The sequence below is a fragment of the Sprattus sprattus genome (genome assembly GCF_963457725.1).
Source record: "Sprattus sprattus genome assembly, chromosome: 13".
In the NCBI taxonomy this organism is placed as follows: Eukaryota; Metazoa; Chordata; class Actinopteri; order Clupeiformes; family Clupeidae; genus Sprattus; species Sprattus sprattus.
Genome location: NC_137911.1, coordinates 30,078,618 through 30,087,341, shown reverse-complemented (window position 1 = coordinate 30,087,341; position 8,724 = coordinate 30,078,618).

Below are 8,724 nucleotides of genomic sequence, written 5' to 3'. Positions count from 1 at the left end.
GTAAACTACCTCATTGCAGCCGCTAAAGGACCTGACAGCTGCTGAGGTCTCCAGAGACCCAGCTCTCTTTTTTTCTTTCTTTCTTTCTTTCTTTCTTTCTTTCTCGATCAGAGGAGAAAAAAAAAACGAAGGCATTACAGTTCTCGTCAATAATTGCTGCACTTAAAAAAAAAACTCTTAGAAAGTGTTTTTTTTTTTTTTGGGTGCTTTTCCCTGGAGGTGTCATTTCAAAGGTTCGTTTAGTTTCACTGTTATGCCCCCAGAATGTGTTGCGCCTGGGGCCGCCAAACTGGCGTGGCCTTGATGATGTGTTTTGGTTTGTCGTCTGGAAGTTGCCACACTGCACCATGCAAATAGGAGATATTTCAAGCTGACTGCCACTGTCCACTCGTCTAATTCCCTCCATGAAATTGAATTGGCCAAGGCCGCACTCTAATACCAGTGGCCCTCACAAAACTCTGATTAATGTCGGAGGGATGTAATATTACATCTGTGATAGAAACGTCTGTACTTCAGCTACTACATGTTTGATTTTCGGTACAAAATGTAGCTTTTCATGTGATTCCCACGAGAAATGGAGAGAAAATGGAAATACAGTGAAATATTATTAAGTGTCATGTCTGATAAGATTCATTTGTCTAAAGGACTGATAAAGAGACGATACACATGAACTCAGAAGAGCCACAACTATATGAGTAATGTTCATCACCATAAAATAACACACACTACTATATGAGTAATGTTCATCACAGTCAAATAACATACACACCTATATGAGTAATGTTTATCACAGTAAAATAACATACACACCTATATGAGTAATGTTCATCACAGTCAAATAACACACACAACTATATGAGTAATGTTTATCACAGTAAAATAACATACACACCTATATGAGTAATGTTCATCACAGTCAAATAACACACACAACTATATGAGTAATGTTTATCAATCACCATAAAATAACACACACAACTATATGAGTAATGTTCATCACAGTAAAATCACTGTGAAAAAAACCTAGACACGACGAGGTGAATTTAAATTGTTGCTGTGAAAATAAGATTAAAAGACCGGTTTGAGATTTCAAGGTCTTAATAAGAATTGACAATAAATGCCTACAAAACTTCTTAAACCTATCAGGATGTTACCCAAACTATGGTGAATGTTACATACTAAAGTGGACTGATCTTAAACCTATCAGGACGTTACCCAAACTATGGTGAATGTTACATACTTATGTGTGGTGATTTCTCCCTCCCATGGGAATCCAATAGACAGATGGGTCAGTTAATCTACTGTACTTGGTCTTCACATCCTAGAGTACATGAATGAGATTTCAACACATAATGTTAATAATAAACACAGTGACGCCACACACATAAACTCAGAAACCGTTGCAGACATGGAAAGGAAAACATCTAACCTTTTATGACAAATCAACCTTAAACCTCCCAGTTTACCCATAATATGGGTAAATATATTATATTTATGGCATTAAGGCTCCCTTATCACCTAATTCTATTTAAACTCAAAATGGTTTTTCAGTATATTACTTAAGAGTTTTAGTCCCTTGTTTGAAAAAAGACCTTCTTCCATTCCTACAAGTCAAGCCTATGCATTATTTTAATTTAAATTAATTACATATTCTCTTATATCTTTTTGTCTTGTTTTTAGAAGAAGCTCTACAAAGATGGTAACAATGTTAATTTCTTCCATCAGAAAATACAGAACAGGTCTTACAACAAATCATAAGGCCAAACTCCAATATTATGATGGACAGAAAAATGTAATTTTGCAAATGTTTGACATAGACATCATTTCTATAAAGAATAAGGTGTATGAAGAAGGCAAACTCACGTCGTATAAACAACTCATTTATTTGTATTGAAGTGTTTACATCAGTTATACAAGAGCAGTCCATTTAAAGACCTTTGTTGCCATACCATAAAAGATATAGAAAAATAATAATACATACACCAATCCCATCGACTCAGGTGTTCAAAATCCTTTATAAAACAACACTTGATTGAAAAATAAGATATTTATTGGCCTATGCTGATTCTACTGTATTGTATGTTGATCGCCTTATTTTTGGACAAAGGTTCAAAAACAGTTTTCTATGCCTGACGTTCATCTTCAGTTTCGTCTTGTTTGCAGTGTCATTGGGCAATATATTAAAACACTCACACTATACACAACATCATTATATTAAAACATTCTCAAACAATACAAAACATTATTATATAGTCTGTAAAGTATTTATTTTAAGGGATTAAGCCTTAGGCTCTAAGAATTGAGAGGTTTAAGAAGTGAAGTAAGTCTAGTACCAGTGTAGAACTGAGTGACTAATGGCACACACACACACACACACACACACATACACACACACACACACACACACACACACACACACACACACACACACACACTCACACACACACACACACACACACACACGGCACATGAAACAGGAAGGTTAGCTAAGGCCACAGGATGGGATAAAGTCAAGCAGGCTGAAAGATGGAATGGGTAATATATTTAAACAAAGAAATAAAGTAAATGAATAATTAATTAAATACATTATATGATAAAGGAGATGATGGAACAAGATGTCCTCTTCCAGACGGGTGGGGGTGATAGAGAAAAGAAAAGATAGAATGGATGGGAGAAGAGAAGAATAGAAGAAGGAAGAATAAGGGGAAAGAAAGAAAAATAAGGAAGGGAGGGGGGCAGCTAGGATGGAGGGAGGGGGGGGGCCTTGGGAAGAGCCTGGAATACTGGCTGATGGTGTTGGGTTGAGGGATGGGTGGAGGACAGAAGGCTGTTGGTGCTGGGTTTGTGTACTTGTAGTACTTGAGTCTATTTTTTTTCTGTTATTATTATTATTGTTGTTGTTTCTTCACCTTCAGCTACTCACTGCAATTTAGTTGTATTATTGTTTTGTTTTTTAATGAATCCTTATTCTCCTAATTAATTCTAATTAATACATTAAAAAATGGAGCCACCAAGTGCTTCTTTTTAACTATTGCCTTCTGATCACTCTCCTGTCTTATGAAAACAGGGTCTAGTACGATGTGTGTGTGTGTGTGTGATGTGTGTGTGTGTGTGTGTGTGTGTGTGTAGGAAGGTACGATGTGGCTCAACAATGAATCCAGTCAAATATTACTTCCAACATATACTAACCTTAATTTGTGCCAGCCGCGGTCAGCTATGTTGAGGGGGAAAGGGGTTGACAAAGACATCGAGGTTTTAGTAAAGAACACCCACAGCATCTTATTTAGCTCCATTAAGTATGTACTACATGAGTAGACACTTCCTCTGAAGCGCCCCTCAGCACAACTGTGGCTCGATCTTAATGGCCCCACTTAGTTCCAGGGGAGTCACGCTAGATTTGGGTCCCAACAAAAAAAAATGCAGCCCCGGGGCGAAAGGACCTCAATTAAAAAAACGTGGCGCTGGTCACGGGTTCGCCCCGCACAAAGCTGCCTTCCTGCCTCCGCCACACTCCGCGCCGCCTCCGGCGTTTTATTCTAATTGCTGGCTCGACGCACGGGAACAGGGAGGCAAACGCCTTTGTTATCGGCCTTTGTGTGGAGGAGATCCGGAGATAATTAAAGCTAAAAGCCATGGAAATTCTTTTGATAGGGCATAAATATTACTCCCTCTAAATGGTTTATTGAAGATAATGTCCCTTTTAGAACAAATGCTGGTGGTGTTTGCCAATGCGATAGGAATAGCCTGGAGTGGGGGTAAGGGGTCGGCGCTTGCTATCTGCTCGTTTCCTAATCAGACTATTTATTTAAATCCACGCACATAGTGATTCTCTGCTCTTTGTAATTTTAAAACAAGTTCCCCTTTTTTGTGTGGCGGGCACGGCCATTATTACACTTGTGATAAGACACACACACTCAATGGAGTCAGGAGTCTGGTCGTTATCAGCCGTACAGATTAGCATGGAGATTACACACATATATACACACACACACACTCTCGTTCTCTCTCTCTCGCTGTGTTTCTCTGTCTCTGTCTCTCTCTCTTTCTTTGAGTCGCTCGAGGATTGGGCCTCTCTCTCTCTCTCTCTCTCTCTCTCTCTCTCTCTCTCTCCCCCTCTCTCTCTCTCTCTCTTTCTCTCTCTCTCTCTCTCCTGCAGCCTAAAGTGACTCAGCCTGTCTGAAGTAGTTCTGCTGTTTAGATAAGCGTCGCTGGCGTTTCTGAGTACGTCAAGTTGACATTTTTTGATAATCACACACGCACGTCTGTGTGCTCTCGTAGTGCGTTGGTACACACACTCCTGGGTGCGTCAGACTAGGTCCTTATCAGACAATCACACTAGTTTTTTGTGAAGCAGAGATTAATTTGACTGTAAGGCTTTCGAAGCTCTAATTGTTTTGAACTGTCACCCTGTAGCTGAATGTGAATGAACACCTTGACCTGTGGTACAGGTGGAGTATGTGTTCCGTGGTACGTGATTAGTGTGTGTTTATTGTGCATCTGTCTGTGACAGTGTGTGTGTGTGTGTGTGTGTGTGTGTGTGTGTGTGTTTGTGTGTGTGTGTGTGTGTGTTTGTGTGTGTGTGTGTGTGTGTGTGTGTGTGTGTGTGTGTGTGTGTGTGTGTGTGTGTGTGTGTGTGTGTGTGTGTGTGTGCGTGTTTGTGTGTGTGTGTGTGTGTGTGTGTGTGTGTGTGTGAACGTCTGTACCTGTGTGATAATGTGTATGTTTCTGTTTGTTCATGTGCGAGTAACTCTGTGTTTGTGTAAATGTGTGAGTGTGTGTGTGTGTGTGTGTGTGTGTATAGGCGTGTATGCGTGCGTGCGAGTGTATGTGAGTGTATTGGTGTGTGTTGGTGTACTTGTGTGTGTGTGTAGGCGTGTATGCGTGCGTGAGTGTATTGGTATGTGTGTGTGTATGCGTGCATGTGTGTATTGGTGTGTGTGTGTGTATGCGTGCATGTGTGTATTGGTGTGTGTGTGTGTGTGTGTGTGGATGCGGGTGAGGGATCCACAGGGCGATGGTGTCTGGCTGCTCGGAGTCTCCTGATTAAAAGGTCCGTCCTCGGCTCACTCGCCTAGACTCTCTGATTTACTCCTCTATTAAACCACTAACATCCTGCCTCTCTCCAGTGCGCTCTATATCACACACACACACACTCACACACACACACACACACCAAACACACACACACACACACACACACACACACACACACACACACACGCACACACACACACACACTCACTCACACACACATACTGCCTTCCTGCCCAAACACATACACGCACTCTTTCAAGCACACACACACACACACTCACACACATACTGCTTTCCTGCCCAGCAAGGGTCTACACCCCCCAAACAATGACAGTGCATCCATACTGAACTGTAATAGGGTAATAATATAGACCCTCAGTATTGATGTTACATTTCTCCAAGCCTTGAGAACTCAAACGCTGATGTCACGACTAAAAATGATGAAACCCAAGTGGTGATACACAAACCGGAGTGCTTGGAAGACTTATGAGGCCCTAGTTTTTCCGTCGAAACTCGGAGAAAATGGCCTATTCTTCCCAGGCGGGTTGTCTTAAACTCCAGCGATAAATTACAGATTTCGCCGAGGTGTGGGTTTCTGAAATAGGTGTGTCGACATATTTGTCTCTGACAGTGAACACTTGCAGGTGCCAATCACAAACCATCACTGCCCAATTCGTATTGATCTGTCTGGCCAAAAATATCACGTTGTTGAAATTGAAGAAGCGTAGAGTCGGACAGTTTCTCACATATCCTGGCAGGCTTTAAGGAAAGAATAACATGTTTGTTTTAAAAGGTTAAACCCCCTTAAAGACTTGAGCGCATTCAAATACATTCCCAGACAGCCGTAAAAAAAAAATATCATCCTTATACACGATAATGACTTTTCTGGTTATTTTTGTACCTAAATCGTAGTGTAAATATAAAGGAAATAATGTGCCAAAGTACTGTACCATCACAAAAGGGCTCACAGAGATTACATTTAGGTCGTTCCAGATGTTTAAATCACATTTAGGTCGCTCCAGATGTTTAAACTGCATTTAGGTCTCTCCAGATGTTTAAATCCATCAACATAAACAGAGCCTCCCATATCTCATCCCCCCCCCCATTCATGTAGTGTAATGGTCACTGCTGGTCGTGCCTTTTACACAGCCGTCTCTTTACGACCCTAACCACTGTCTATGAGTGTGTGTGTGTGTGTGTGTGTGTGTGTGTTTGTGTGTGTGTGTGTGTGTGTGTGTGTGTGTGTGTGTCTCTGGTATATCCCAGAGGAGCGACCCTGTGTGTGTGTGTGTGTGTGTGTGTGTGTGTGTGTGCGTGTGTGTGTGAGTGTCTCTGGTATATCCCAGAGGAGCGACCCTAACCACTGTCTCAAAGGGGTGTTGGTATATCTACACATGCAGTCACCAGTAGCAGTGCCTCATGCAGATGAACACATTAATATGTCTCTCTCTACCGGTGGCCCAATGCTCAGATGTATGCTGTGTATGTGTGTGGGTGTGTGCGTGTGTGTGGGGGTGTGTGTGTGTGGGGGTGTGTGTGTAGATGTGGGGGTGTGTGTGTAGGTGTGTATGCGTGTGAGTGTGTGTGTGTGTGTGTGTGTGTGTGTGTGTGTGTGTCTCTACCGGTGGCCCAATGCTCAGCTAAACAGGCTCTCACTCACCTGTTCGGTTTCTGCTGGAGTTCTGCATGCGTCTACAGCACCAAATAACCTACCGTTTGGTCCCAGATGAATTCTGAGTGAAAAAGTCATTGAAAGGATAAAATCTTAATATAATCTCAACGTACTGAATTTCAAAAACCAAGAGAAACCTGACGTTCAGCTAAGGTGGATGTGTAGAAGAGCACGCGCGTCACCACACTCCACTTATCCTGTTGGGGAAAAGAATGAAAGAAAAACGAAGTTTCTGTCTCAAAACTTTTACTTCAGTTGAAGCTAGAACAGGCCTCTCCTGTTCCCACAAGCTCCCGCGAGTGCCACAGCGGCTGCTTAAACATTTAAGCAAAGATGTGAGATACACATTTAAGCAAAGATGTGAACTACACATTTAAGCAAAGATGTGAACTACACATTTAAGCAAAGATGTGAACTACACATTTAAGCAAAGATGTGAACTACACATTTAAGCAAAGATGTGAACTACACATTTAAGCAAAGATGTGAGCTACACATTTTTCATTTCAGCTCCCAGCTCCGCAGTTGTAAATGTGTTCCATTGAGATGATTGAATTGTATGTATGTATTGTATTATATCATGTAACATAAACAGATTTAACATACTAGGCCTAAAAAGATGCTCCAGAATGTAGGGGTTAGGCTTTATCGACCTCACCAAACTGGCATGGTAGGGAATTCAAGGGAGCAAAACGATGACGGGTTCAAAATCCCTCCCTGATTAACAACGTAAAACTTAGTTTGAAGCCGGCATTTTATAACCCGTCTCTCTGATTCAGTCACTGTGCCAATGCCACCATGCCCAAACCACTGTGCCCATGCCACTGTGCCCATGCGCTGCCGTTTCTGACCGCCGTTTTCGTTCTCAATCTAGCACCCATGGTGTTGCCATATAGTATTGGCATATGGTGTTGTAATAATGACACACTATAGCACCCAAATCATATTTGTACAGCTACAGTTTGTTATAACTTCAATATGCAGGTTATGTAAAGGAAATTATGTAATTTGTTAAAACAGTGTTCATACGTCTTATCTTTGACTTACATTGCCGGCACAAGTTCTACAATGGTGTGGCAGATAGTCACCATAGAAACCAAATAATATTAACACCTAGAACCTTAATTTTATACACAGGATTTTGTTGTGCTGATGATGAAGTTTGTGATCTCTCGCGTTTAAATCCCATGATATAAATTGTGTGAAAAAGTGTTTGTGTTTGTGTGTGTGTGTGTGTGTGTGTGTATTCTGGCGCCAGAGCCTACAGGTTTGTGATCCAAGATTAAGATGTCTCCATATAAAGGGTGTTAAAAAAAAATCACGTACTTCTCGCTCAAAGAGGGATAAAAAAAAGCACCACCCACCCTCCCTCCCCCCCCCCCCAAGAAAAACACCCCCATCTCGGAGGTAGGCCTCCAATCCTGGCACGCAATTACCGTAATGTGACGCCGGGCCCCTGGCTAGGTGTTCTCCGGGCCCGCACGGGGGCCTCACATTTGTAATCCTTTAAAAGCACTTAAGAAATTGATGTTACCGCCTCCCTGTCTGCGAGCGGGGCCGAGCGCGGCCTGATTGCAAAGGATCCTCTCCCTAATTGGATCATGAGAGTGTGATCGGAGTTGCGCGGCCCAGATTATGTAAGACTGACTTTGTACCTGATAACCTGGACACTGCTCCTCGCGGGCTACCTGCTCTGACCCCAATGTGGCTAAGTGCCTCTCTCCATCACCCGGGCAACTGAGTGGGGATGAGGCTCATGGGGGGGCGGGGGGGGGGGGGGGTGGGGGGGATTTTGCTGCAGCACCGCTGCGTTAAGACAAAGCTCCTGGCAGTTTTGTTAATTTGGCATGTGTATATGTGTGTGTGTGTGTGTGTGTGTGTGTGTGTGCAGGTGTGTGGTGTGTGTTTTGATGACTGTATTCATTGAGAGCGAAGAGGCCGTTAATAAGGTTGGATCGACACACACACACACACACACACACACACACACACACACACACACACACACACACACACAC